This window comes from Melozone crissalis, unplaced genomic scaffold (genome assembly GCF_028551555.1).
Source record: "Melozone crissalis strain CALT ecotype California unplaced genomic scaffold, PUWL_Pcris_2 ptg000019l_1, whole genome shotgun sequence".
Classification (NCBI taxonomy): domain Eukaryota; kingdom Metazoa; phylum Chordata; class Aves; order Passeriformes; family Passerellidae; genus Melozone; species Melozone crissalis.
In genome coordinates this window covers 10,388,600-10,416,305 of record NW_026535797.1, presented here as the reverse complement: position 1 = coordinate 10,416,305, position 27,706 = coordinate 10,388,600, and the positions used below count along the sequence as shown (strand labels likewise).

At 42.7% G+C, this 27,706-nt stretch overlaps 1 protein-coding gene and 1 pseudogene across 2 annotated transcripts in view; both read left to right on the top strand.

The window, feature by feature from the left end:
- The first annotated feature begins 503 nt into the window (after window positions 1-503).
- The window catches only part of ADD3 (adducin 3), a 92,434-nt gene continuing 65,231 nt past the window's right edge, over window positions 504-27,706 (top strand). For both annotated transcript variants that reach the window (XM_054277393.1, XM_054277391.1), the window contains exon 1: window positions 504-583. The gene's annotated coding sequence lies outside the window, so the exon portion shown is untranslated. The remainder of the gene's footprint in view (window positions 584-27,706) is intronic.
- LOC128937536 (fibril-forming collagen alpha chain-like) lies at window positions 1,537-11,483 on the top strand (annotated as a pseudogene).

Sequence of the window (27,706 nt, the reverse complement as noted above, 5' to 3'; positions counted from 1 at the left end):
AAGAGCTTTCTCCTGAGCAGCACGAGCCATCTGGAGAAGCCGTCTGCCGCCTTTCAGCCCCAACAACTGTTTGAATTTCTCACAATTTCACTTCCAGCCCAGGGTTTTGTTGTTGTTGTTGTTTGCTCAGGGGGCGTGGGCTCTTTATTCATTTTTCCCGCACACACCTCCCCGTGTGCCCCAGCCCCCGGAGCCGCTCTCCGGCCCCTCGGGACCGATGCTCAGCCCCGCACTGCAGGTACGGCCGGGGCGCGGGGCGGGCCGCAACAATGGAGGGCAGCCGGGGCGGAGGACGCTGGCGGTGCCGCCGCCCCTCGGCCAAGCTGGAAGCCGCGGAAGGGCGAGGGAAGGCGGCCGAGATTCCAACTTGGCCGAGGGGCGGCCGGGGAAGGGCGGCGGGCGAGCCCCCGCGCGCTGCCAGATAGTGATCCTGGGCGGGGGGGCGGGCGCGGGAGGAGGAGCCCAGGTGTCCCTTCCTGCCACATAGTGCGCCGCCCCTTTCCCCGCCCGCCGCCGGTGGTGCTGGCGCTCCCGCCGCCGGGCGCGGGGATGGACTGCAGCACAAAGGCGCGGGCCCGCTGAGGTAACGCTGCCCGGGCGGCGGGCACCGGCACCGGCGCGGAGGCGGCGCGGATCTCCCTTCCCGCCCAGCGCGGGGCCGGGGCCGGCCCGGAGCCGCGCTCGGGGAAGGGGGGCGGCGGCGGCCGGAGGCCCCGAGCGCTCCCCGCGCTGCCGCGGCCGCCCCGGGGCTGCGGGGGGAGCGCGGGGCCGCGGCCGGCGGCGGGATGGGGCGGTGCGGGGGCACGGCGGGGCCGAGGGGGGCTCGCCCGCGGGGCTGCGCCAGCTCTCCGCCCGGGGAGATGCTGCAGTGCTGCCGCTCTGCCTCGGCGCTGGGCTGAGGAGGAGGACGGGGCTTTAAATAATGCGCCTCCGCTCCGAAACTCCGCTAATCAAATAAAACCTTGGGAGTGAGCGTTGTAACCGCGGGCTGTCCTTGCTCCACCGCAAGGCTCCGCGCTCCCTACGCCTCCCGGAAAACTTCTTAAAATCCACATGATTTGGGGTTTTTGTAGTGGCGCGCAGCTCCACCTTGGCCGCGGGTCGCGGTGCGGGGAGCCCGGGGCTGCGCTGCCCGGTGCGGGCTCCGGCATTCCGGTCACGGCAGCGCGGAGCCACCGGCGTGACCGGCATCAGCCCGCGCCGCTCGCTGCTGCGGGCTCGCCCTGGCCACCCAGCCCCTGCCCTGCTCCCAGCTTGGAATTATCTCCATTCTGTGCCTCTCTTAGGGTGCAGGAAATTCAAGATTGCTGCCTTGAACTTTAGGCTCCAGAAAGGAGGATTTACCATGGGCCTTTTGGGAGTTTGTTCCTCGGTGTTGGTCAGTTTTCGTCTCTCATTGAAAAGCTTATTTAGGAATTCAGAGCGGAGTTCTCAGTCGGTGTTCACTGCAGACTTCAGGGCAGGCAGTGTCTGCATGGCTGAACGATGGGATTTTGGCAGGGAAGCCTTGGAGTGGCTCTGTAAGGAGGGTAGAGCATGCCTCAAAAGCAACAGCACAGTCGTGGAGGTGGGTTGCCTCTGTTTCTGTCTCAGCATCATTATGTTACAGGCAGGTTGAGCCTGAATCTGCTGGTTTTCATTCACATGTCCTGGACTCGTGTCTGGAGGGTAGTGATGTGATACCAAGTGGAGGGAAAAAATGTGTAGGCATGTGCCTCATCTGTGTAGTTCCACTATGTGGAGGAGTTTAGTTAAAAAAAAACCAAACAGATAAAATCAATGGCAATGAATATCTGGGCCAAAAAATGAATGGCCAAGGGTTATAAAAGCATGAATGTATGGAATTGCTGAATTGTGTGGGAGAAGTTGCTGCTTAAATGAGCTTTGGTACCAGAGGAATGAAGCTGACAAATGTAACCTCAGCCTTTCAAAGAGCGCTTCGGTGTGCCTGGGGCAGCTGTCTCGCTTACCTTCTGGTCCAGTTGCTGATGACTGGAGTGAAGCACAGGTGTGGCAGAAGCAGGGCTGTGTGTGATCTGCTGGGAGGGGATGGTGGTGGCTTTTGGGGGGAGTGGTGCAAGACGGGGCAGGTTCTGCCTGTGTCTGCTTTGACAGCAGTTCTGCTGTGAAAAACTCCCTTTTGCCTCCCTGCCAGGGTTTGCCGTGTACCAGGGAGTTCTCAGGGCTACACACCCAGTCACTCCAGTGGCCTTGCTGGCTGGAAACTGTGTGAACAAATTGTACAAACCTCCTTGGTGGCATCCAGTCCTTGCATGGAAAAAAAGTGTCAGCCCAGGGGACAGCCTGAGCTCTTGGGCTGTTATCAGACAAGCTCCTCAATGCTGATTTGAGTAAGAAGTGTGTGCATTTCTCAATGAAACAAAATTATAGTTGTGTAACTAATAGAGTATACCAGTTTTAAGTTTAGATGTTGTCATGTTAATGCTTTTAGCGTTAGTTGCATTATTTCTCAGAAGATATTATTACTTGAGTTTAATTTTTGCTGGAAGAATGTGAAGTCCCAGGCAGGAGGGGGTGGACTGCTTAGGGGTTGAGTGTTTAATGACAGAGGTTAGTGCACGATGATGATGATGATTAAGCACGTCCCTAAATCCTGACCAATAGATGGAGTGCTGCTATGCTTTAGGATATCTGGGGATTTAATGGTCTCTTGGTTAAATCAGTCATTATCCTTGACTCTTGCCTGAGGATTGTGGCAGCTGACATTATTTCAGGGAAAGGTGATTTTAGGGTGGTGCATTCAAGCTGCCGTGTACCCCACAATCATGTAACCCAAAGAGAAGGTCCAGGGGATGCCTCTGACCGCGCAGGCTTTGCAGCGCTTGCAGGGAGGTTGGGCTGGAGCGATCTGGGGGAACAGAGCAGTTTCACTGCCTTGGCCAGCAAGGTGTACTGCAGCCCTTGCAGTGCCTGGTTATGAAATGAGCTGGGGACAGGGCTGGCCGAGCCCAGCTGGGCTCGGTGGAGCTGTGCTGGAACGGTCCCTGTTGCATGTGATGTTAGAGGTGACATTGCACGCAGGGGCCGCCTGCTTTTGTTCAGCTCCACTTGCTAGAGGCCAAATGACCTGGCATAAGACTCTGTTTGCTGTGGAAATCATGAGAAATTAACATGTAAGAATGAAAATCGTGAGAAATTAACATGTAAGAGGCGAGAAATGAAAACTGTTTTAAGAAGGGCCGGCATTAGTTTGTTTCCCTTTGTAAGGGAATGTTTTACGGATCACGAACTGAACTGAAAGAAGGCAAAATGCTGCTGGTTTTTCCCTTGTTAAAATCATCATTGCCAGTTAAAACTGCAGTGCTGTCCTTGCTGTGCTGTGGATGGTGCTGGAATGATAATGCCTAACAAAAACAATTTTAATTTAGGGGAATAACTTGCTTCACTTTGAGATGGTGCATAAAATTGCCTTTTTGCTAGCGCTTTTTAAACTGGATATGAATTCTAGTTTCTTTTAAAAATGTCCTGTAACTTTAGCAGCCATAGTAACCTCTGGCTATTATTTCCCTTGTAAATCAATTTTGCATTTTTATAGTGCTGCTGCTTCAAAAACCGAGTTGGTCATTGTTTTGGTATTGACTTAGAAGAATGCAATCTATATTTTTTCATGGCATTGCTTCCCCTTACATCACAGGCTTTTCTTCAAGCTATGTTTTGAAATGCCTCTTGCCATATGAGAGATGGTGGTGTGGCTTCTGGTAGGATTCTTGGGGGTTAGTTGTCTTTTGTGCAGTGTTTTTTGGCAGATGATGATGAATAAAAACTACTTGACCCTTGGGGAACAAGCAGTAACTTACTCATTGTGTGTTAATATTAGTTCTGTTTGCCCACAGAGGATACTCTGCTTCTATACTAACTCTGAGTCACTTGACACGTGGGAAAACACTTTTGTTTCTTTTCTGTATTCAAGATAACACATGTCATTGTACATCATCACAAATGGGATTTTGAGGTATTTCATTTAAAGATACCCTAGCAAGTACATGGCTTTTCTGCAGATAATTTGTGATCCGGATTATTAATTAAGAGAAACAAATTTTAATTGGTTAGATAAGAAAGTATGTTCAGTTATGGCATGCTTTTAATCTGGGCTGGTGGCAGAGGGATGGCAGTTCACAACTGTAGAGTAAACTGGAAAATGTTGGCTACTCAAACTTGACATTTTCTACAGATTAATTGAGAAGTTGGATAGTGGGAGAAGGCTTGAGAGCACGACTCCTCAGTGGGAGGGTGATGGCTCCAGGTGTTTTATTGCCCCCTGGATCTTTACAGCCTGGTGAATGTGATGTAGGAATCTGTTTATTTAGGACTCTGGGAGCATATTAAACATCGTTTGTGTCTTATGGTGGTAATGTCAATTCCGCTCGACAAGGATGCAATCAGCTGTTACAAAGTGCTAATTAGGGAAATATTCTAATAGCCTCATTCATTGTTCTCGTCTGTTAAACTGTTGTGGTCTTGGCTAGGAAGAAACTCTTTTCTTGCCTTGTGTTGTCTGGCGTGTTAAAATCCAAGTGACATCAAAGCAAGAGGCAGCTTCATGTGAGTCAGCAGGCTGAGGTGAAATCCGTAAATCACAAGCTGAGGTGAGAGCTGGGGCTGGCTTTGTAGCATCTCACGTTGTGTTTTCTTGACCCACAGCAGCTGACAGCTGGTAAATCCCTTCTCCCCTGTGCAGCTGGAATCTCCTGAAGTTACTCTGCAGCTGAAGTTCGTGGCAGCCCTGAGCAGCACGGAGCTGACAGCAGCACGCTGCTGTTCCCATTGCTGCCCTGAGCAGTACCTGGTGTTCCTGCAGCGCTTCAGCCAGGAGCCGAGCTCTGCTCTGCTGGCCAAAGAGGATTCACTGAATTGCTTTGGAAATCTCTGCTTGTTGTCTTCATCTATACCTGTAATAACTGATCCCAAACTTTTTTTTTCAATGCATATATTCAAGTGGTAAATGATATGGGAGTTTCGTGGTTTTGCTTTTGTTTGAGTTTTTTTTTCCTTGTATCCCTGTGCATATCATCCATTGCTATTACACTAAACACAGCCTAGGTCAGAGGCCAGGTGGACCTGAATTGATGGGTAAAGCTCACTTAACTATTCAATACAATCAAAACAAGGAAGGAAAAATCTAATTATAAATATATATTATATTCCCCCCTACAAATGTAGACCAGCTTTTCTTTTCTTTTTTTTTTTTTTTTGGACAGCTCTAGAAGTCTTGGCAGAATGCTATGGGAGCAGTTTGGTACTGAGGTTGTCTGTGTGATTAAAATAAATAGTTTCTAGAGCAATGTAAATTATAAATTGGCTGGGTTCAAAGAGATTGCTGGTATTAATGTAAGTCATTTCATATAATCCAGTATCCCAGTACTGTCTTAACAACCCATATGATGTTTTAGTCTTTATGGATGTATATACAAAAAACCTCTGTATTTATAAAGAGCATCACTAAGGCCACAAAGTCAAGTATTTGAAAGCTGGGTAGTGCTCTCCAAAGAAAATATCCTCGATTTAAAAATTAAATTACAGCATTGGAAAGTACACTTAGGAGCCCTGATGTCAGAAAGAGAGAAGTGTTTTGGCTCAGATGCTTCAGATCTAGCAGACACTTAGCAGAGGCAACCTTCAGCCCAACGTGAAAAATTAGGTGAAATTGAAAATAGAATTTTGGGACGGAAACAGTGGACAATACTAGGCAGTGCATCCAGCTCTGTCTAGAACTGAATACAATAACTTGAAAGTACTGACCTCACAAGTACCTCTGTTTCTTTCCTGACTCAGATACACAACCATTTTTAGGAGTGTTAATGAATTGCATAACAATTTCTCTAGGCTCCTGGTCAATGCTAAAACAGGAGTAAAACACAAATTAAGCAAGCTGCCTTTTAATATTATTTAAACTATTGCTACACACCAGGCAGCATACCATATTTGCTGTGTATCTTAAACCACTAAAACCTAACCTAAATTTTTTTTCTTGGAACATACAGACTTTATACATTATTTGAAGGTGTGCCCTGTGGAAGGTCAGATCAAGTTTTCTCAAATTATTATTTTCAGCTGTATTGACTACAGTTATTTGAAGGTGCTGAGATTTAGGGTGTAAGAACTTGTGTATGAATATAATACCTGGCATGCCTATGCTACATTAGCCTGTGTAGCTCTCCTGATACAGCATTACTGCAATAATAAATTAATACCTAGTTCAATATGTATTTCTGTTACAGTGTTTAAATTGTGATAGTACCCACAACAAGCTCATCATCCTGTTTCAGATCTTGATTGCAGATGAAGTTTTGCACTAAATACCTGGTTAAGGGATAATTTGTCCTCGTAGTGTTCACAGTTAATCTGTACAATTTCTGGCTTTCAATTGCAACTGTCTTTAAATGCCTGAATATGTCTAAACATATAGACAGAGGCAAAATGCTCCTGATAACTCAAATGTTTTTGGACCCAGCCATCAGGGTAGAAGGCAAAGATGTTCATGGTCTTTAATTCACCCACTAAATAGAAGCTGTTCCCCTCTAGAGCAAACTGTGTATTTTCAGGCCAAAGTCTGTGAAACTTTCTTATTCCTAAAGTTACTGAGGTTGTAAAAGCATTTGTGGGTATGTGTTAATTTTTTCCCCCCCATTCCCACCAGTGGGCATAATACTGAATACAAAATGAGATTTCTTACTGATGTGCTGATTGGAATGGGTTGGCTGTGCAGAGCTGTTTGTCTTTGACACGTAGCTGACTTGGCATTCAAAGGACACGTGCATGCTCTGTGTTAAATGGCTTAAGGACTGGAGTGACACAGTTGGAGAGCTTGGCAGATACCTCTGTGTGTGCATGATTTGGAACAAAAAACTCCATCTTCCAAGACAAACTGTCCAAAGTAGATCTCTCAGTCAAAATTTCATAAATATTTTTATTGCAGAGATTTAATTCTGAGCATCTTAAGAAGAAAAGAGGACTTGTGGTGCATGTTTTAATAATGGCTAGTACAATGTTTTGTAGAGTCCAGTATGTCTGCAACCAGCAAAGCTCTCTTTAGGTGTTTGTTTTGTTCCTTATCAGCCTGATCAAAATTATGGGTCTGTATGGAGCAGGAAAAAAAAATGCAGAAGAAATTGCAAATACATTGAAATTTATGGTGTTTCAAAATAAATAAATGAACCCAACACAAAAGCAGAACCCAAACCAAGTGGTCTGGCAGTCAGGTTCCCCCTTCCATTTTTTTACTCTGTTTCCAACTTTGTTTAAATACTTCTGCAGCATGCAGAGAGATTGAATACATCTGTGTAGTGCTAGCATGAGTGACTCTGTGCTCAAAAACAGGTTAGTTCAAAAAAAAAGAAAAAAAAAAAAGAAAATCTTGAAATGAATCCAGGTAGCTTCCTAGTTAAAACATATCAAATAACATAAAGTATGTGAACTCAAGACAACTCAGTTTAACTATATAAAACATTCAAGCTGTAAAGCGTCAGGAGGTTTTTTTTATAGGTGCCTGGATAATTTGCCCTGAGGTGGCAGGGGAGCAGATTGGGTTGGTTCCCTTTTTACATCAGATGTTTTCCTGTGAGCCAAGAACTTGGGGAGAAACTGAAATACTGCTTCCTCTTTAAAGGGTTGTTGCATTGTATACATTATGCTCTTTGTGTGTGTTTGCTAAAACTTAGATTTTTTTTTTAAAGATCTGTGCCCCTCGTTTTAACATGTCCTAAGACAGCTCCTGGTGAAGGGCTGGATTTCAAAGAGTGCTTAGTTCTTCTCAAGCACCACACCATTCAAAATGGAAACTTGCTGTCTAGTCAGCAGGAAGTGTTCTTTTTTCCTTGCCATTCCTAACATGAGTGTTTTATTGCATGTCAATGCTTCTAATCAAATCAAGTGGCACTTAATGTATTGCCTGTGTCCTTCAAAGTATCTTAAGTCCCCAATTGCCTGGATCAAGGCACTGTCTCTCAAGCAATGGACCCAAAGTGGCCGATGGAGGCTGTTAAGTGTGGTTATTATTTCTTCTGTACCAGAGAGGTGTCATCCAGCAAGGGTGGGCAACACTTCAGTCCAGTGCCTTGGGGAATCCTTGCTTAGATGTGGAGATTTCCATCTGAGGAGAGGTTTGGCAAACCCACGGGACAGACCTCGGGGTGAGAGGGAGGGAGAGCTCTGAGTGGGGACAGAGGTTGGAGCGCTCTCAGCGGGGACAGGAGGTTGGAGAGCTCTGAGGGGGACGGGAGGTTGGAGAGCTCTGAGCGGGGACAGAGGTTGGAGAGCTCTGAGCGGGGACAGAGGTTGGAGCGCTCTGAGCGGGGACAGGAGGTTGGAGAGCTCTGAGTGGGGACAGAGGTTGGAGCGCTCTGAGCGGGGACAGGAGGTTGGAGAGCTCTGAGTGGGGACAGAGGTTGGAGCGCTCTGAGCGGGGACAGGAGTTGGAGCGCTCTGAGTGGGGACAGGAGGTTGGAGCGCTCTGAGCAGGGACGGGAGGTTGGAGCGCTCTGAGGGGGGACAGAGGTTGGAGCGCTCTGAGCGGGGACGGGAGGTTGGAGAGCTCTGAGTGGGGACAGAGGTTGGAGCGCTCTGAGTGGGGACAGAGGTTGGAGAGCTCTGAGCGGGGACAGAGGTTGGAGAGCTCTGAGTGGGGACAGAGGTTGGAGAGCTCTGAGCGGGGACAGGAGGTTGGAGCGCTCTGTTCTGCACCCAGGGCCAGCAGGAGCCCAGGCTCCTCCAGTGCTCCCAGTGCCAGCAGCCTCCTCTGCCTGCTCCTTTCCTAGAGCTGCAGGAACAGGCAGCCTAGGCCATGTGTGTCAGCAGAGCAATGTGTGCATGGTGCCTTTCCAAGGACCTCGAGTGCTGTGTGGCACTTGTCACCGAGCTTGGGTCAGTGAACTGTTTCACAGGAGCCCATACCCCAGACCAAAGTATACTGGTCTTATTGTCCCAATACTTGTCTTAGGAGGTTCTCTCTCTCCACTGGAAAAATGATCAGTTTCCTTGTTGAAAAGGGTGGGAATTCTCCCCTTTATGGGAACAATATTTAAAAATTAAAACAAAAAACTCCCACATGTATCGCTTCCTTTCCTATTAATATTAGCTACTATATTGCATAAAACTAATGTACGTGCAATGTTGATTAAAAAGAATTGGCTAATGGTGAGAGTAAGAATAAAAGTTTATTTATAGCCTGGGCTAGCCTTTAACAAGAGAAAATAGCTTGAGGTATAGCATGTAACACTAGTGTCTGGCTACTATCAAACATGCTGCAAATATATAGTAACAGATATTGTGGGCAGCAAATTTATCTTTGTAGTAGAAACCTGATGTTGTTGCTATTCCCAGGGGCTAAGTTGAATTACATTATTACCGAGGCTGAGCTAACAGAGCTTTGCTTATAGTATACATACAGACAAGGCGGTTCTTCACAGAGAGGTGACCTCTTCTGTATTTTGGTTTCAGATTTCACAGGGACCCATTTCAAAGTTTTTTGCTTCAGTCCACACCCTGCTGGTAGCTAGCTATAAAACTCTCTTTGAAGTAAGTAAAAAAAAAAAAGTCTGTCCTTTATTACTTTAATAAAGTCAGATAAAGGTCATTTGTTTACTCATTTTGTGATATACACTGCTGCCACTGTTCCTTGTCAATATAAGTGACACTTGAAAGATGGAACTAAAGCTACAAAATTACTGGTTGCAGTGTGCAAATGCATAGTGTAAGTAATTATCTTTTTTATGGGTCTTTTGTTTATTAGTTAACTTGGAGAATGTGCACGAGCATATATTTGTGCTAGGGAAGCTATTATGGTTAACATGGCATAATGTAGTGTACTCCCTCCAAGGTTATTCCAACCTCTCTCTAAACTTTTTTTGTGTTTCTCTCTCTCTCTCCAAAACCAATTTAAAGAGCCAAATTAAAGCCCTGTAATCCTATTTAAGAGCCCTGTCAAATAAGAAGTCTGCATGTCACTGTTCCAATAAATATAATCACCTCTTTAGTGCAGTCACTCCTCTCCAGGACAGATTTCCATCAGATTGAAATATTTGGGTTGTACATTACAACCAAGCTGAAGGGCATACCCTGCTCTTCCCTCCTGGCCCTGCCTCATCCTCTCTTGTGTAAACTCTGCTGCTTGCTGAACTTGTGCAATTTGCTGTGGATTGCAGCAGAAAAGCTCCTCTCCCCCCTCTGACTCCATCAACTCTCTTTAATAAGTTGAATTAACTCAAGAGAGGTTTGAGTGAGCACTGGGTGTGTACAAGGAGTCAAAGGCAATGGGGAGGAGCAGGGAAAAGAGGGGGTCAGAAGATGGGGCACTGTCAGTGCTGGGCTCCAGGTAGACTCCAGCCCCTTAATCCTGGTGTGGTGATGCTCTGCCGAACTGGGAGGTGTCAGTGAGCACTGCAAGGCTGGAGAGCAAGAGTGATCAAATAATTTCTCTGGGCTTTGAGATACAATGCGGCAGCCCCCAGATTGAGAGGTTCCCCATTACCCTCGCAGTGCTCTCAGAGTCTGAGGGGGAGCAGTCATGTTTAAAGGGAGATTCTGGGATAAATGCAATGTTTTGGCAAAACAAAAAAATAATTTCAAAAATATTTTAATTAAAATAATCTCTGCATGCTAGGCATATCCCAGCTCTGTGTGGCTTGACAATCCTGTGGGTGTGCTGCTCTTGGGCACTTGGTGTTGCTTTCCACAGCAGCCTCCCCTTGCCTCCAGAGCCTGCAGTATCCATGCATAGCACAAGATGCACAAATAAATTTTCTATAGTAAAATGCAAAGGTTTGCACTACTGAGTAGTGCATACCATTGCTTCTCTTACTTTTTCTTTATTTCATAAGTTATATATAAGAAGTAGAGGCTAAATACTGCCATAGGAGAACTTTATTACATCAAGCAGGCCACACTGTCTATATGTATAGAACAAATTCTTTCTTTGGTGAGAGGGAAGGGTGGGGCTGCTCTTGGTTCCAGTAATGAACTTCTGCATATGTTTACAAGATAATTTTATATATAATAAAGAATTCAGAATTCCATTGTAGAAAATATATACAAATAAGTTGCTTAGCATATCTCAGCGAGCCGCCCAAAATGCTAATTCTAGCTTGCAGCCTCTTAGGTGCCTTTCACAATGGCATTGGCCCTCTTCTCTTTGCATCCAGGTTCTCATCAGTTAAAGAATGTGTAAGAAAACCTGGCAGAAGAATTGTTTTAGGAGTGTAATGCTGAGTTCCTAGCAACAGAAAGCTCTTTGCTGCTGGAGTTGACTGAAATCGTTCCAGGGCATCTCTGTGCAGGTGGTGGTGATAGAAGCTCTCAGTGTGAGCAGCTGTCCTGCAGATAGCACTTTATTGTCCCTGCTGCCAGGTCCTCCCAGCTTTCTCCTGCACCTCTCTTTTCCTTTTTTCTCTTCTTCTAGCTGCAGAGAAGGATTGTCTTCCAAAGTTTGCATTTGCTCTGTTTCATATGATATGCAGGCTCCAGTGTAGAGACTTAAGGAGTCTTATCAAAGTAATACTGGCTCAGTCAGAGTAAAGATGCTTTAGTTAAATAGACTATGGCTGTGTTTAAAAATAACTGCTCTAGCTGTGTCAGCGTGTTGGACGACCTGATACTGACTTCAACAGAAAGAGCTTCTGAGAATTACTTTGCCTGTTGCAGTATTGCCCCAGTGTGAGCTTGGTTTCTGTTGGTAGCATTTCAGTGTTAGATGAACCAAAACAGAGCCCCTGAATTTTACAAGTGAGCAGCCAAACGGCTTCAGAGAGAGCTTGTTGTAGTGGGCACCTTTTGAATGCACAAACAGGAGAAGCAGCAGCATTTTTCTTGTTCACGTTGTGAAAATAGCAGTGCCTGGGTTTGGGTGCAAACACCACCCTCATTTAAGCTCAGTTAGTTTTGGGTTCTCAGCTGTTTGTAGTAAAAAGGTGGTGTGTGTATTTTCCAGCCCGAGATCTGTGTGTGACTCCATGCTTGCACACACGAAGCCTGTTGCTTTCTTGTCATAGTATGGTGTGTGGAGGGGCTTTCTACTAATTCCTGTGCAATTGTCTCATTTTGCCCCAGCCCTGTGTCTCCGACTTCTGCTGCCTTTCTGAACACTCATTTAAAGCACTGATGTTCTTAAAAACTCTGGGAGAACTTTTAATGAGAACTTTTTGAAAATGCTTTGTGTATCTGATGTTTATTCTGTGTTTTACAGTTCTTGTCATCTGTGGGTTTTCTGTCCTTTTTTTTTCTTGGCAAGGAAGACAGTATTACATTCTTGTATCAAGAGGAAGAGTATTAAGCCTACTCATAAAAAGAAGATTTATTATCAAATGTAGTTTTTCATTTTGTCCATTGGAAATTATGGTTTTTTTCAGCTCTAACCATACCCAGATTACTGGCTTCATTCATGCAGTTGTATCAAGTTTGGATGCTGTCTTTGTTAAATTATGACTCCTGAGGGTTTTCTGTTACAGAGGTTTCTTCAGTCAGGGGAAATGAGGGTATAATAAAGAGGATTCAAGGACCGGACACAATGATTCCGTATAACTGAAACAAACAATGCCAGATTTGGCTGATGTTGGATTTTCCATCAAACTTTTTTATTGGCGTTCACAAATTTTACTTTAAGCAGAGTTTAAAATTGAGGCAGTTTGAGTGCCTGAAGGAACTGAGGGACCAATAGCAGATGATTTGGGCAATACTTTTTTAATCGCTATATCCTATCATTGTGCATTTATTTTGAATTCTGGCTTACTCAGGAAGTTGCCTTGATTCAAATGCCATTAGAGTAGTAAATCCAACAGGAGACATCCAGATTCACTGAAAGACTATCAGTAAAGCCAGTGTAACAGACCTGACTGTGCCTGGGCTTTCTGAAACACTGATTCCAAGCATTGAGCTCGTGCTCAGTGAGAAGCAGTGCTGCTTTCTGGCAGAGTGAGTACCTGACCTTCACTTCTGTAGCCTCTCACTTGCTGCAACTCCCTTAGCTGTTATTGGTAGTGTATTTTGTGTTTTACCACACTTATAAAATGTTATTAACTGTAATGTGCTAAAATAGGGATAAAATAATCAGAGTGCCCTTCAGGATGCAAGCAAAATTGCTGTGAGATTTTATAAATAAATGACTGCCAGCCAGAAATACAGTGTGAAGCAAGAGCACAGGGTATGCTGGTAGCTCTCTCTCTTTCTCATGTTCAGCACTGCCAGAAGGGGAATGATGCTGAATCTGCTTTTCACTGCCTCTGCTATGCTAGAACATTGGATTTTCAGGGTAGAGAGTGTGCACTACTGCAGTTTTCTGCAGATAGTTCTCAAGGAGAGAGAGGAGGAGAAAAAAGTAGTATTAGTTTTGACATTTACAAGCTAAGAGGTACTACATTAAGCTGAAGTTGAAACTGTAGCTGTTGTTTAAATGTCTTTTTAATTATTTTAGAATGCTTTGGGGTGTTTTTCCTATTCATTTCTGTGTCTTTGCTCATTGGTGAAATCAGATGCATTGGTTGATACCCAGTACACAAAACTCTTTCCTCTTCCCATCTTTTCCTGCGCCTGCTCTTCAATGTGCCTTATCCAATTCTTTATTCACAGAAGTCTAGGAGAAGCTTTCCTAACGCTCTTTCTCTTATTAGAGAAATAATAATGGCATCAATAATGAACAATGGTTCAATGGCATAACTTTAAGTTCTGTTCCTGCATCTTTTCTGTCTTTAGTGGCTTAGAAGTAAAAATGAAAGCCCTTGCAGTGACCTAACATGTAGCACTTTGGAAGATGAAAACTAAATTCAAAAAGCTGTATGTGATTTGAGATTAGCACTTGCAGTGCATCAGCCCTGTGCATTATGGTCAAATTTATTGTACTCAGTGTTTTTAGTCTTTCTATGCAGTATGTGGTAAAGGAGGATTCTGCTTGATGAAAGAAAGAAGGCAAGCTGACAGAGGGAGTAAAACTACATATTGCCCCAAGGATAAAATTTTAGAAATATTTCTCTGGATTCCAGCAATGGGCATTACATAAGAAAGAAAAATGTCTGCCCTGAAGTGCCTAAGTTATTGAAGCATTTGTAAAAATAGGATTTGTCTGTCCAGAAATTTATTGCAATGTCTACTTCTGACCAGAGGTGACACGAGCGTGGATGCTTTGTAACGTCCTACTCATCTACAGGAACCTGTGGGTTTTGAGGCTGCAAGGTTGTGTAACTCAGTGTGAAAGACATAAAAGGTTGCAGCTGATATCTTCAAATTATTTATTTACCTTGCAGTTGGGTGAAATTAAGTTTCCTGAGAGGTCTGAGTGATGTTATTTACTGTAAGATAATCTGATCTTGTAGTTGTTTGTTCTTTGTGGTGAACTGAGCTAGCACAAATGACCAAAAGTGTGCAATTGTGCAGCTCTCTAATGAGAGGGCTCTCTTTGGTGTATTTGGTAGATCAGCATTGAGGAGTGGTGGCTGTAAAAGCAGAAAGGAGAGCTGTCGTCCCTGTGAGATGCAGAGACTTCCGTGTAGCATCTTGTGGGGAGGAATTTGCGCTGGACTCAGACCCACACTCAGACCCAGGATGTTCTCTTGAGCCTCAGCTCTTTCTTTGGCTCAGCCCTTCAGGGAGCAGAAAGGCAGGAGGTATTCACAGCACTGTTTGTGGCCAGCCAAGGCCTTCCCCTTAATCACATTCCTGCTTTGAATTGCTGTTTGGAGAACACTCTGAGGATGCTGGAAGCCTTAAAACAAGGCAGACTCCAGTCAGGCTTGGCTGGCTAATTGAGGTGCCCCAGCAGAGCAGTGAATAGCACACTGGGGTTGTTATTCCTGCATACAGATTCTTGGTATGGAGGGCCTGGATCTGTGACTCCTCTCAGCTCTGTGCAGATAACACCCAGATAACAACTCTGTTAATTCTCAGCTCGTTATTCAGATTGCTGTTACATTTAAATATTCTGTCTGCACTTTGGCTTAATCTCTGAGAAGACTTGGGCTGTGAGGTTTTTTTCTTTAGAACTTCTTAACACAAGCTGTGTAAGTGCTGCAGTATGTTATTTTTCTCCTTTTAAGATCTTTTATCCCATACTGATGTGACAGCTGCTCATGTTCACCCATCTTGGCAACTGTTAAACCCTTCATGTGAAGTAGTTGGCAACTAGTAGGTGAATGAAGGTTTTGCCATTGATTCATTAATGTGTCCAGAAACCACCTGTAAGGTTTTGGGTTCTCAAGCAATTCCATTTATTTGTCCTATCTCTGAAGAAAATAAACAAAAAACCACATCCTCATTTGTTTCTCCTACCCCCATCCATAGGTAGGTTTCTCAAACTGGGATTTCTTTTTATGTTTAAAGAAAAGACTTGGCTAGCAAGACTCCTGTTATAAATAGCAGGTGAGTGCACCTATACATCAGGGCTCTCTGTTTAAGTGAGGCTGTAGCAACTGAAGTTGGGGGGTAATTTTTGAATGCTCTGCAGATAGATTGCATGGTGGGCAGAGCCTCTGACCTGCATCACACCCACAACCAAAGCAGCTGGAAACCCTTCGGGGAGAGCAGAGCTGAGCTCAGAGCTTGGGCCTTCAGCAGCCTCTCAGGGAAGGAACCTTTCCTTGAGGAGCAGGAACAAGTGCTCTGCTCACCTCTGGGCTCAGAGTTTGTTTATCCACCCTCCCCAGAGCTTCCTCTCTGAGCAAGGTGTAACCACACTTTAAATCAACCTGATTCCCCCACTGAAAACCGTGTTTTGACAACCACGCATATATATTTAATCCTGCTGAAAATGATTCTCAAAACAGATGTTTAAAGCTCTTGTTAAAGGTCACTTGGGACATTTTAAATAGTTGTGTAAAATTCCAGTTGTCCCGTTGTCCTGCCTCGAGAAGCAAGTAGCCGTGTACCTGTTGGTTAGAAATTGGCTGGTCATGAGAGGATTTTAAAATTTCACCTCCATTCACATCATCTGACTCAGAATTTCTTAGGTGAAAGTAGGACTTTCCCCTGTTTTGATTTTTATTTTTTGACTTTTTCATCATTTCATATGACGTTTTTAATACCTTGCTTGGAAAAGATAATCTAGATTAATCAAATATATGAGCTTTACCAATAAATGTAGGTGCTCCTGTGTGGTGCTGTTCTCTGAAGGAGTTACTTAGTTTTATTTTTTAAAGGTCTAATCAAAAGATAATTTGGGAAAGGGATTGCTTTCTTTTCAACTGTTGGTTCTCAGTGATGTCACTGAGAACTAACCCAGCTTCTCAAGTATTTTTGTTCCTTCAATAAATACATTGCTAAGGGAACAGTCTCAGTAGCCACTGAACATTTTGGGGGGTTTTCTACTTTAACTTCATATGCTCATGGATGTGGAGTGAGTAATGATTATAAAGAGAGACAATTTTTCTTAAGCATTGGATTCTCTGTTCATATGAGTAAGAACTTGTCTGATCTAGTTCAGGAGTGTGTTTGTTAAGAGGACTGTTCTTAATTAATTCAATACTTGGCTATCAAATATGGTGAAAATCTCTTGGGTTCAGGTGTGGAATGATGCAATCAGTCTTTCAGTACTGTTTCTCTTCTGTTTTCAAAAGAGTTTGAGCTTTATTTTAATTTTCTTGAGGCTCTAGATAGGATTTTATAAACCAGCAAGCATGAAACAGTGGAGTTCTTATTCAGACTTGACTGATTTTGAATTTAAAACTTTTCTGTTGTTTCTGTTCTTTTTCTTGGTTCCTCAGGGTTTTATTAGAATTAAACAACCTTCTATATCCTAAGCAATCCTATAGTACACCAATTAAATCTTTATTTTATATTTTAATTTCCTTACTGAGAACTCTCTAAATTTGTAAGAGATTTCAAGGATGATATTATTAATCAAAAACTTTGGTATGTTTCAGGTGACTTTTCATTTTCTTTACTTAAAACACCACAAATAATTGCTTAGAGTGTCTACAGTTTCCACAGTTCTGCAAGCAGAGTTGTAGTAACTATTTTTGCACTTTGAAAATTAAATTACAAGTCAGATGCAGTGCTAGCTAAGTATTGTTTGTAGCAAGGAAACCCAGTCTAGACTTGGTTGTAACCTGCATCGTTGCCTTCTCACAGCTGGTAATGCACTGAGCTGCTGCAGAGCAGGGTTTCCTCAGTACATGATCAGGGTTTTTCTACAACAGTGTGCTTGAATTAATTTTTAGATTATTTGTGAAAGGGGAGGGCATGCAACTTTTTCAGTTCTAGGAAACATTTTCTTTGTGAGTTAGGAGACCTAGAGAAAACATAGAAAATTAGTGAAATTCACATAGAGAGAATTTTTCCTTAAACACTGGGTTCAGGATGTAGGCCACATCTGTAATAATGTTTTTAGAAATGAGTCCATATTAAATGGATTCTCTGCCAACAACATCTGGTTGCACTTTATGTACGTGTTTTCTTTCATAGAGAAAGCAAACCATATGACATAACCCCCGCCAGATAAAATGATTGTTTATAATACTTTGTTTATTTATATAGCACCACAAGATGAAATACATCTTCATCTGAAAAACCTTGCAGCAGATTACCAAGGTGAGCAGATGACATCTGCATTTCCAGATGGCTGGTTTGGGGCACTGTGTTGTGTGGTTTTTAAGCCCTGCTTAAAGGCATATAAAATTAGAGGCTGAATTTGCTAATTGAATGGGGGCTAATAATTCCAGGTGCCTTCATGGGGAGTGTCCCACATCCTGTAGAGGGACTGTGATGCTGGAAGTGCTCCTGATGCATTGCATGGGGTCAGAAGGAGCATTACTGTGCAGTGACAAACCTTCACAGACACAATCCCTTTAGGACTGGTAGTAACCCTCTGGTAGTGGCCGCTGCTCTGAGTAAAATTTGAGAGCAGTGATTTTTATTAAAATGGGCAGCCCTGCAGTTGCTGTGCTGAACATGAATTGCTCAGACTAATTTCAGCAGGCTGATCTTAACTGGGCTCTTAGAAGTGGTTTCTTTGCTTACAAAACGAGCTGTATGTGGGGCTGGTAGTGGTCCAGCCTGGACTCAGCTCTTGGGCCCTGCTTGGAAACAAGCCACAAGATAAGAACTGGAAATACCTTGCAGACATCAGAGGTGTGATATCCTGTGTTAAAGAGTGTTGGGCTGTGGTGCCCTGGGAGCAGGGGGAGCTCCCAGTGGGGTTTCAGCTGCTGAAATCCCAAACAGCAGATCTCCTCAGCACCTGCCTGCCCAGGTATTGAAGGGTATCACCTGTGTCTTTGTCACATGAAAGCTGAGCCACCTGCAGCTGTAGAAGAAGCTATGTTTAACTGAGCATGGATGGTACTGTACTCCTGAATCTGAGATATTTGGAAGGAGCAATTTCCACATAGGCCAGCAATTATTTCAGAAATAGCTTCAAGTATCAAAAGCTCGATGGGAGCTTTTCTACCCTGCCAGACTTTGTGTGTCAGTGAGGGACATACTGGGGAGGGAGGCAAATGTCATCTGCTGCAGGGTTTATTTCTTCCCTGAACAGATTTCTATCAAATGTGCGCAAGGAAAGAGCATTTTGACAATTTGTACCCAGATAAAGTGTCCTTGTGTGCTTGATGATCTCAACTGAGACCCAGAGTGTCTTTCATTTTGCATTTCTTAACTGATAATTCATACACTAAAGCTGCTTAGAATATGCAGTACTCAACAAGTAATAATTTATTTGACTCTTTGTTGCAACTGATTAACTTTTCTGTTAACAGCATAACTTCTTCTTTTGAGCCAGTCAAAAAAATGACAGTGGTTTTCAATGGATTTTTCTTGCACTACCCAAACAAACCAGAAATTTAAATATTGTGGCTATTAGACCTTTAAAAATTAGGCACCCTAATTAACAGAGCTAAACAGGACTTAATTACTTAATGTAATTAACAGAATATCTATTACCTTTTTAGTTGCTAAGCTAAAAGGTTTTTACTCGAGTACAAGCTTTTGCTGTGCATGATGACCCTTTAAAGGCTTTTGGGACTCTGTCCAGCTGGCAGCTTGGCATTGCTGAGCAGATGTGGCTGCTCTCTGGAGAGCTGATCTCTCCTGCTTAGCTTTATTAATTCCTCACATTCATATTGATCTGTGGATCCAAACAAAAGTAAAGAGTCTCAGGTGGAAGTGGCATAGTGTGTAGCTTCCTGTTGGCCTTTTCCTGCTATTTTCAGGATATATTTCGGTATTTTTAGTCTTAGCAGCTCTTATTTTTGTTGTATGTGCATGTGCATGTTTCACTGTTTCTTGGCTTCATAGTCTGTTCTTGGTGATTCATAGAGCATCAAAATGCACAGAAATCATGTTCTCAGCACTTTGGAAGACCTCTCCAAATAATTCTGCACACTGGTTGTTCACAGGAAGCAAGTGGGCGTGCTGGAAGAGCATTCAAGTTTCCCGAAAGTGCTCATGATCACTGAGGGACTGCTGTGCAGCTCCCTTCTGAGAAGCATTCTTCACTTCTTCCAATTATTTAATAATTAAAATACTGAGGTTGGGAGGAAGTCCATTTTCTTGTAATAAGGACAGGTGGAGTTGAAAATGTGTGCTGGTGGACTGAAGTTTGGTTTTTCCTCAGATGTACTTTATATCCATAAAAAGCAAACAATGGTAAGTTTGACAAAAAAACTCAAATAGAAAGTGACAGATTTTTCTGAGTGTGGGGAGAGTTGTAGTCATATGTTCTGTGCAGGGGAAGTCTTTGTGGGCCACCCATCAGTGTATTATTATCACAGTAGTAAAATGAAGATTGATTTTTTTAATGTTTATTAAATTCAAGAGGAAATTTGAGGAGTTTATGAATAAGAAGAGTGTGACCAGAGCTGGCACGTTGGAGGCACTGATCACAGGTGGTTGCAGGCTGGTTCTGGAGGTCACAGTGGAGCATGCCAGTGGGCTGTGGATTTCCCCCCTGAACCACTCTCTGTCACAAATAAACATGGTTTTTATGATTACTGCAGCAAAGGCTCTGCACTAACACACACTGCTGACCTCATCCCAAGAAACACAGCACCAGCCAATTTCTGATAGAGCTCGGGAAAAACATTTGTTTAAATACTTACTGAAAACAGATGTTTGGGAGTTTTGTTGGGGTATATTAAAGTCTTCTGAAAAAAATTTAAATCCTGTACTGTAATTATAGTAGCTGATAGTTTATACCTTTCCAATCCTTGGTCTCTGAGGCCATGCTTTGATAATTTCTCCAAGGGAAGCACTTGCTGGTCAGAAAGTGGATTCAGATTGAGACCACCCAATAGTCACAGAGTAGAAGTCACAGCAATATGTGTGTTTTCATTTAGTATAAACATTTTTAACTTAATGACTTCCTGTTTCTAAGGATGAGAATAATGTTGCCTAAAAAAGGAGGAGGAGGAATATTAAAACAGCAAACTTGCATGCATGACTGTAGTTTGCTAGCAAGCCTATAGGCTGATGCAGGCTTAGGAGAAAGCTCATGAGATGTTTTGATAATTGCAACTTGCAATTCCTAAGGTATTTGTAAAATAGTTATGGTTGTTTTCCTACAAACACACAAACTTGTGCATTTTGCCAACAGAAATGGACCAAGTAACAAGAGTTTGTTGAATGGAACAGCAAATGAGGGATGAGTTCATGTCAGGAAGACAGAAAGGGAGAATGCAGACAGTGTTTTAAGTAGTGTCTTAATAAATGTTATACTGGATAGTTGTTCTGTTTAAGTAGGTAACAAGTCCCTGTTTGCATTTTGAAACCTGGTCTGGACAGGCAGATACTACTATAAAAAAGTAGAAAGAAAAGCTTACCTAAAACCTCACAATAAGACTTGAATCATTTTAACATTCAACAAATTCAAGCTGAAGGTGTCTGTCCTAGTTTTGTTCACTTTCCTAACTGAATTTGATGTACAAGTTCTCAATGTGACTGCCTTGAAAGTGGCTGGTTTTTTTCTTGAGTTTGGCACTTTCAGCAGTGGAAAAGATTGAGTTGCAGAGATAGGTAAGGGCTTTTGTAAGTTGGCTGAGGTGCACATGCTCAGGGAATCTTACAATTCTGTAGTACTGCTTTATTTTAGACCTGGGTGTGGATTAATTGTGCAGGCCTTCAATGTGTATCTCATGCAGTCTTGCATCACCATTTAATGGAGTGTTCTGGTTGATCAGCACATGTTCCCTTCCCTCCTTTAAAGCAATTTTTGTTGAAGGGATCCAGGTGTGTGAATAAAGGCTTTAGCCTAAGCTGAGGATCTTGTTAGAAATGTAGCTACTGAGAGGTGACTAGAGTCATGCATTTATTTTCCTGTATTGTTACTTTCATAGATTTTCTTCATACCTTAAAACTAATAAAACCACAACATGAAATTTAATATCTTGTGTTTTATCTGTAAGTGGCAAAAGGTGTTGGAAAGCAAAGCTGAGTGGCAAGTGAAGACTTCTGCACCCTACAGACTTTCCTATTGCACTTGGACCTTTCAGTCACTGTTAGCCATAGTCGCCACTGAAATTCCTAATTTTTAATTTCCAGCCTCAATTCCTTAAGCTGTGGAACTGTTGCATTAAAAGCCTAATCTCCCTTTACTGACATTTTCATGAAATAAGGTTTTACACTTGCTGAAATTTGTCTTAACAGCATGGGCAGTGGTACAAGGAATTTTTTAGTACCAGGCAAAGAGGACAGCAGTGGTTTCCACTGCCTTCCTGGCATGTCCAACCTGAACATTCACATCTATTCAGTTTTAGCCCTTCCTTTGGTAGGTCACTTGATTTCTGCACGGTTGGCTTGCTGTGTTAGGGAGAAGTGGGCTGAAATGCAGAAAATCTTACCTCCTAAACATGCCTGGAGTGTGTGCTAGGACTCATTTCCACAGCAGGGATTTGCAGGTTGGCTGCTTGCTCTGGGTATGGATTTCTTCCTCTCTCCTAAGCTGGTATGTGCTCCTCAGCACAGGAGCTTTTGAGTACAGCCACACTTTGTGGATATTTTGGATACAAAACCAATCACACTTTGCTTGAATGAAAGTAAAGCATCAAACAAGGGTTTTTTTGCTTTTAGTGTTTCTAGCAGGGCAGTAAAAGGCAGTGTCCTTGTGTCTGGAGAAATATAATTCATCTCTCTTGGAATAAATCATAGAGTATGTTTGGTAAGGAAAGGCTTTGAGATTCAAAAGGGAAAAATACTTCATTATATATTTTTATATATATATATATATCCCACTGAATACAGAAGGTAATCTTAAGAAAGTGTGTTCTTGCCAAAGACAAGATCAAAGTTACTTGATGTTTCCACATTGTGTTTACAGCTAAAACCATTGTTCTGATTTGCATTCAGAATGATGCATGTGACAGGCCATTATCTGTATTATTCAGTGTGTATAATTAGGCATTTAATTTCTTTTCATTTCAGAGTATCTGTGCAGATTTTAAAAATTTGAAGTAAAAATTATCTCTGTGCTTTGATACAGCATTTGCATAATTAATTTGAGAGGTTGGTCAGAACGATTTATTTTGAAGCTTTTGTGCCTAAAATAGGTTCCATTGATTTATGGACAGAGATGAGTATTGATGTGTGTTCTGCAGTGGAATAGCATAGTGGAAATAATACCCCAGCCTGGGGCAATGTATTTGGGATTTCAGGGCTGGGTGTCACCTCTGGCCATCAGGCAAACAGTTTTAGAAGTAGACTCTTGACACTGAGGTTTTGAGATGCATTGATGTTTTCCTTCTGAAAAGGAAAGCTGTGTAAAAAGAATTGTCACTGCCCAAACAGACACAGCAAACCAAGGAGAGTTCCCTCTCAGGTTGAAATTAGCCTCACTCAAACACCTGTGTTGAAACTGCTTTAGAAACATTCTATTTTCAATTCACCATCTAGTTTTCACTGAATGTAGAGGGGACCTGGATTTATATTGAAATGTGAGTTTAAGATAATTTAAAAAAAACAAACAACAAACCCTGTGTATACTCAGAGAGAAATTGTGTTGTGAGAATGATGGATAACAAGAGTTGTTTTCCTTCTTGCAAACAGGTACACGTGTGCACCCTCTGTTGCTAAGCAGTGAGTTATGTGGCTGGTTGGTAGGAGGAATGTTTCATTTCAGAGTGCACCACAAACCTCAGAACTTTTAAATTCTCCAAGGAATTCTGATTATTTTGGCCTGGAGGATCTCATCATCTGGAGTTCCCTGGTGTAGCTGCCCTTCTTGCCTGTCTGCATCCTGAGTGCAATCCCTGGACACGGGGTGCAGCATCAGCTGGGAGAGCACCCAGAGCATCCCTGTGCCATCAGGTTGGAGGGATGCTCCCCAAAGCCCAGTGCTCATCACAGCAGGGAAACCTGCTTGGCATTCATGGTGTGGAAACCTCTCTTGAAAATCAGCACCTTTTATCTGACCCACTTGGAGTTCTTGGACAGAAAAGTTTTCTGCCTCACTAGTTAAAGATTTGTTTTTCCTCTGAAAGAGGAACCACGAGATGTGGGCAGTCAGATTTTCTAAAAGTCACAGCAGAGCCTGTGCATGCCTGAAGGAGCAGACTATATTCAGTGCCAGCTGTATTATTTTTAGTGTCTCTTTCTGCACTGCAGTTGGGAGGAGTAGGCTGGCAGTGGCTGTGAGCTGCTGTGCATCCTGCTTACACCTCTGTGCTCTCCTCAAAGGGATGAGTGCCTCACCAGTGATCCTGCCAGTTAAATTGCTGGTTCAGGATGCCAAAGGTCCAATTCCTTAATCAGTTTGGAGTTTTGCTTCAAGCTGCCTTCTGCAGCTGATGCTGTGTTTGCTACAGAAGCAGCACAAACGCAGAAATTTTGTCCCTTGGATTCTGCCCTGTTTCCTTAGAAACTAATTTCATACCATAGCTGCAGACTGAGCATCAAGTCACTTTTTGTTCTCTCTGTTAGAAACATGTAAAACCAAATTGAGGCAGACTAAGTGCAAATATATTACTCCTCACTTCTTGGCAGATTCTTCTCTTCTTTGCAGCAAATATTCTCCTACTAATAATTTTTCAACTTGGATGCTCTAGAGAACAGGGCCCATTAGGCTGTGATTGCTATTCCTTTGATTAAAGCTGTGAGGAGTTGTCACTGCTGGAAGTAAAACTTATTTTTAGTAGTTTGCATAAAACGTTCAGCTTGTGTCTCAAGAAAAAGAAGTTCAGGGTTGCCTGAATGTTTACTGTCCATGTCTTCAAAAAGAAAAAATATTGCAAATTTGGGGGAAAATTTGAACAGTTTGAAATGGAGGGGGAGAAGTCCTTTTTAGTAGAGGTATTGCTCAAATGATAACAGATCTCCTGGAGTTTTGTTTCTGATAAGTAATTTGGCTGTGCTTCCCTAAAGCAGAGATATGCTGCATCTTCACAGCACTTCAGCTATTTTTAATGACAAACCATGTTTATTTGCTCTGCTGGTCTTTTGAGTTTTGGAGTTGAGGAGGGAAAAAACTGGGAAGGGACAACGTTGAATCATTCTAGAAACTGGCATCTTTAAAAGAAAGCAAGCAGAATGTGGTAGTGTTTGGGTGAGTTATTTCAGTAGTTATTTTTTCATGTGGGCATATTCATTACATTTTTAATGCCTTGTTACCTCTCTGCTGTGTATTTCTCTAATGAACTTGCTGTGGTGTGCAGCCTACCATACATCTGTAATTGAACTTCTACTCCTTGGTATTCCAGAAGAGCTGCTGAAGAGACAAGATACTTGACATGATCATGAAAAGTCATTATGCCACTGAAGGGTCACTTTGTTGCACTAAATTCAGAGGTTCAGCTTGAAAATAAACAACAGTAGGGAGTTCTCTTTAAGAAAGCACTCCCCTAGAAATGTGTTTTTCTTCCTAGTAAGTATTTTCTAATTTATGTTACATTGGCATTTTTCCCTTATACAGGTATTAAATTAGTTCATTAAACTGAATTAATATTTGAAATTAGTCAGATGTTTGGGTCAGGCATCAAAAAGCATTTCAATTCCTAGTTAAAAAGCTGAATGTCAAGCATCACTCATTGCTTTCATTAATTTTCTGTGTAACTAAGACACCAATCTGGCTTTCATTTAAACTTGATGCAGATTTCTGGTGCATGTCAACTGGAGCAGAGTAAATCTGCAAAATAGCTTTTAATGATAAGCCGTAGTTGTAGACTACCTTTGATCAAAAGAGATAGTGTGCCCTGAAAAATAGGGTTATAAAATACTAAAAGGCAGACTTATACTGCAGCTCAGATAAAATAAAAAATAGGTGGGGTTTTACTCCCAACATGTGGTTGGGAGTAAAACCAGTTTGAAGCAGTTTCTTGTCTTCTGCAGTTTGTGCTTTTTCTTCAAGTTTCCTCAGCACACTGGATCAACAGTGTTGGGAGAGGGGTCACAGCACTGATAGTCTGATGAAAATACAATTTTAAAAAATTGCGTGCTCCTCTGTCCTGGAGGAGCCAAAATGCAGCAGTCACTGCCAGAGGGAGGAATACCATTAAAATGGATACAAGTTCAAAAGTAAATGTTTGTCCATGTTCCTCTTAAAATTTGTCTCTGATCTTAGTTTGGCAATAGTTCATTTTATTTGCAAAGCTGTCACTTTTATTGTCTAAACACTTTGGTACAATTGCTTCTATCCTAATCCATCATTCATGAACTTTCATGCTGTTTGTAAGGGCTTTTGTGAAGAGAGGGTGAAAACTGAGGGGAAAAATAGTAATTTCTATTTTTAATTTTTTTTTAAAGGCAGCACTAGGAAATTATAAGTGCAGAAGTTGTATGACATCAGTAGAGCTCATGAGGGAGATTGAGTGAGGTCCCCAGAGAGATCAGTAATTTTTTTGAAAAAATAAGAACTTAAAAGATAACTGTGGAGACGAGACAGAAAGATAGTAAGGAGATTTTCTTCGTTCACGAACAAGTTTGACTTTCTTCTTAGTAATGTAAATACAGTCCAGATGGCTGGAAAGTACAAGATGCTCCCAGGGGTTAGGGTGGAGGTTGGCTGAATTAAGCTTTGCAGAAGTCAAAAGTGAACAAGTGAGATACAGAGTTTAAAAAAATAAAACTGTAGTTGGTTTTGATCCTTTCTCAGGTTTGGGGGCTGAATTGACTGTATCATGAGCATAATTAAATAAAAGAATATAAGAGGCAATGTTTCTGTTCATAATGTCATTATGAAGTAGGGCGAATACTGATGAAAAACTATTTTTCTTTCACCAGTGGAGTTGGTCAGTTTGTAAACAAATCATAACCTCAACTTCCAAATACAGCTTGTTCTAATAAATAAGGGGCTTGGTCTTTCAGAGAGGAGGAAAAGTGTTTCAAGATCTTCATGTACATTATTCGCTTTGCAGCAATAATTTGGTGTCATGGGTCCACTTATGTCTTTATCCATAAGTTAATGCTGGAAGAAAATAATATCATACATCTGAAGTTTATGTTGTGAAACATCTTCTGATCATCTGTTGTCAGGCAAAGATTCCTTGTGGTGGTGTTGTCCTGCCTTGATGCAATGGGCTAATTGCCCCACTAGTCACTGTGGGGAGTGTGGGGAGAATCCTCTCCAGCCCCCTCAAACTTCAGCTGCAGGTCTTCACTTTTATTTCCACCATTCTCTTCCTGTTTGCAGGCTCAGTATGAGAGGAGTTTTCAGTCTCAGACAGAGCTGCCCAGTGCCAATAACCCTGCTGGGAATGCTCATAAGTAATGTTGCTGCAGTAGAGTGAGAGTAACACTTCAGCTGCAGAGCTGAAAGACAAAACTCTATGTGAGTGCAGGTTAAGAGGTGATGTGGGCTTGATGGCTTGCAAAATAAAACCAAAATGGTATTAAAGGAAAAGGTGAGAATAGATAGGAATCAGTGTCTGCTCTGGTGATTGAAGCATCAATTTAGCAAGAGTCCCTTCTTAGTAAAAACATCCTTCATGGACATTTTTAGCATTGACGTGCCAAAGGCAGCTTGCAGAAAGAATTGCTGAGAAATTAAACATAGGGTAAGAATGTGCTAGGTCTTGCTTTTACTTCATGGGAGAAAACACATGGAGAGAGTCCATATGAATCTTGCCTTGCTTTGTACCCTTAGGCAGACCACTACTGCTATACCAGTGTTATAGGTGTGAATATTTAAGTGAGAAGGGAGTCTCAAAGTACCTGCACATACCTGAGCGAGTTGGGAACTTGTTCTTGTTTCCTTGTGTGGGAAATGGAACCCAAGGGAGCAGAAGTCTTGCTCCATGAAGTGCCCATTCCTTTCTTGAAGCTCTGAGGCTGTGTTGGGTCCCTTGGGCAGAGCGGGAGGTGGGTGGTCTGTGTACAGCACCAAGAAGTTGCTTCCAGTTGTGCATTTGAGGTGGTGGCCAGCACAATGTGTCTGGGCAGTTCTCATGCCAGGAGTTCACAGGGCAGGGGAAGAGGAGGAATGGGCTGGTGGTGCTGAAAACAGAATCAGAGGTAGCATGACAGAAGGGACTTGCAGTGGGTGCAGGGTAGGATTTCTTACAACCATTAGTAGTCTTGGTGTTCTGGAAGGGGTATGTTTTGGTAGGAGTGGGATCCTGCAGACCACAAGGAAGGAATGATTGGAACAGATGGTTTCTGGTGAGAAACCAAAAGCAGCTTTGGAAATGACCATTATACATTAGTAGGTGGGGGCAGAGGACAGAAGTGAGACTGCAGTAAAAGCTAATGGGTTGAAGTTAACACTGAGAGATTGGTAGAAAATGAGAGATTTTATCTCAGGGAGAAGAAAGCAGGAAACCTGTGTTAACAAAAGGTGAGAAAGGAGTCATGC